The sequence below is a fragment of the Eleginops maclovinus genome, chromosome 16 (assembly GCF_036324505.1).
Source record: "Eleginops maclovinus isolate JMC-PN-2008 ecotype Puerto Natales chromosome 16, JC_Emac_rtc_rv5, whole genome shotgun sequence".
Lineage (NCBI taxonomy): Eukaryota > Metazoa > Chordata > Actinopteri > Perciformes > Eleginopidae > Eleginops > Eleginops maclovinus.
Window position 1 is genome coordinate 1,402,848 of NC_086364.1, and position 2,567 is coordinate 1,405,414.

Genomic DNA, 2,567 nt, shown 5'->3' on the forward strand with positions numbered 1-2,567 from the left:
GAAAAGTAAACTCATCTGCCAGGCATATGACGGTGCTAGTGTAATGAGGGGTGCCACTTCAGGAGTTCAGAAGAGAATCCGGGATGACTACCCAACAGCCCACTATATCCACTGCTATGCCCATCAGCTCAATCTTATCATGCAACAGGCTACCTCCCACGTAGTCAAAGTCAAAAACTTTTTTTCCGACCTGGGTGGATTTTCTGCGTTTTTTTCAAGATCCCCCAAGCGGACCAGTGTGCTTGATGAGGTAGTGGCCCATAGACTACCAACAGCCAGCACTGTGAGATGGAACTTTCACAGCCGTGCCGTCAATACTGTGTTTGAGCAAAGAGAACACCTCGTTGAATGCTTTGAAAGAATTCGAGCATCAGGTGGCTTTGATGACAAGACCAGCCAAGAAGCAGGAGGCTACATCAGGCTACTGGAGGATCCTCAGTTCAACTTCTTCCTGCAACTGTTTCATAAAATAATGCCACACGTGGGCGTCCTCTATGCCAAGCTCCAGAAGAGAGACATAGATTCAGTCCATATAGAAAGATGCATCCAGCAGTTCCAAGAGGACATACAAAAAATCAGGTAATCTCATTGTTATTCTGTAAGCGTAGTCAGTGCATTCTTTCACTTGTACCATAGTTATAAGATAAACATGATTTGTAAATTATTGTTATTTTTATTTACAGAGATTCTCTCCATGCAATGGTGGTGGAGCAAAGCAGTGGCTCTCAGCAGCCGAGGAAGCGCCGGGCTGTGTCGGAAGATGAGCTTAGAAGGATTGCTGCTGAGGTGAGTGTCAAAATCAGCAGATGCCTGTGTTACAGTTAAATCCATGCAAATAGGTTTGATATACAGTATATTTGAGTTAATAACATGGCTGGAGTTCAATATTTAGAGACTGAAATACTGAGTTCTTTGGTGGTAGGGGGTGTGCTTGACCATAGGGGTATGGCCATACAAATGTTAATGTCATGGCTTCAGACATAGGCCAACCATCAGGGTCTGATTGCTCTGGCACCTAGACCAACAAAAGCCAGGAACCAAATCTGATAGCTCTGGTTCTTAGACACACAAAAGCAAAGAACCAAGTCTGATAGGTTTAAACATAAACAAAAGGCTAAGCTTGATTGCTCTGACCTGGTGCTATGCAAACTAAGAGTGTGGGTCTATTTGAGATGTAGTTTGGTGTGTAAGATTATGGTCTGATTTAAATAAATCATCTAAACTTAACCCAGACTAAGACTTGGCTTTAAGTGATCTGATATAGATATTTCCCACAACTTATCTGTCTCTCCTCTCTCTCTCTATATATATATTTATCTGTAGGTATGTGACACCATACTTGGACACACCAAGGAACGCTTTGCCTTCAAAGACCACCTCATCAGTGCCACCTTACTGCAGGGCAACCAGTTTGAATGCTACCTCAAGGTATTCCCTCAAGTTGCTTTGGCCACCACATTGAAGGCCTATCCAATTCTGGATGGAGGCAAGCTGAAGACAGAGCTTGGCCTCATCTATGGCACAGACGAATTCAGATCCTGCCGTAGTGCTGTGGATCTTTTCCAGTTGTTCATGGAAAACAATCTATCTGAGGTATTTTCAGAGACAGTTACACTGCTGAAAATCATGATCACAACTCCCATGACCACTGCTGAGGCTGAGAGGTGTTTTTCAACTCTGAAAAGGATTAAAACCTTCCTCAGGAACACCATGAGTCAGGAGAGACTGAATGCCTTAGCCATGCTCTCAATGGAAAAAAGGCTGGTCACAGACATGATTGACTTTAACCAGAGAGTTATTGAGGAATTTGCCAGCTTGAAAGAGAGGAGGGCTAAATTTCTTTACAAGTAGTGGGGCCTACTCTGGCACATAAATGTCAAATGTGATGAATATGTGTCTGAATACTAATCTAAACCTAGTTCCAATGTTTGTAATGAGCAGTGTGTTTTTGTTTAATAAATCTTTGTTTTTCAATATATTCTACTGAATCTCTTTTGTGGGTTATTTTCTCATTGCGGAGTGCTATTTAAACCGTGCCGCCCAACTGCGCCCCCCCAAAAAAAATGTTCACCAGCCGCCACTGATTAAATGACATCAGCTATATATACATCATTTAATTGTTAAATCAGCAGGGGCGGTTTTTGTATTAGGGCGTTTTGGGCGACGCACTACCAACGGGAAAAAGAGGGCATTTTTTTTCTAACACAGCAGCAGTAATCTGTTCTCGACGTTAGATCTGTCAAACACGTCATTGTCCAATCAGACTAAAGTCGTGCTTCACATGGTCCCGCCCCTTTAGGAGCGATTCCACTCAGGTTAAAAATCGCCCCAGGGGTCTCTCATAGACTCTCAGGTAAAATGCTTTTTTTAAAATATCAGAGCTTTCAATGCAATCTCTATGGGTTCTGGGAGGGCTTGCCCTTACGCGCTTTCGTCATATGTAACTGAGAAAAAAAGCGGGCCGCTTCTTCGATCAAGTCAGTACTCTCAAGATGGCTAGCGTTCAGTGCTATTCCATTGTGTCTTTGAAAGAAGTTCCTTTTAGTCGGCGTGAAAATCCAGATAAA

General features: G+C 43.0%; 1 long non-coding RNA gene across 1 annotated transcript; it reads left to right on the plus strand.

The window, feature by feature from the left end:
• The first annotated feature begins 488 nt into the window (after positions 1-488).
• LOC134878530 (uncharacterized) lies at positions 489-2,049 on the plus strand. Its single transcript, XR_010167688.1, has 3 exons — positions 489-579; positions 684-786; positions 1,324-2,049. It is a non-coding gene; the product is annotated as an uncharacterized LOC134878530 (long non-coding RNA).
• The last annotated feature ends 518 nt before the right edge of the window (positions 2,050-2,567 follow it).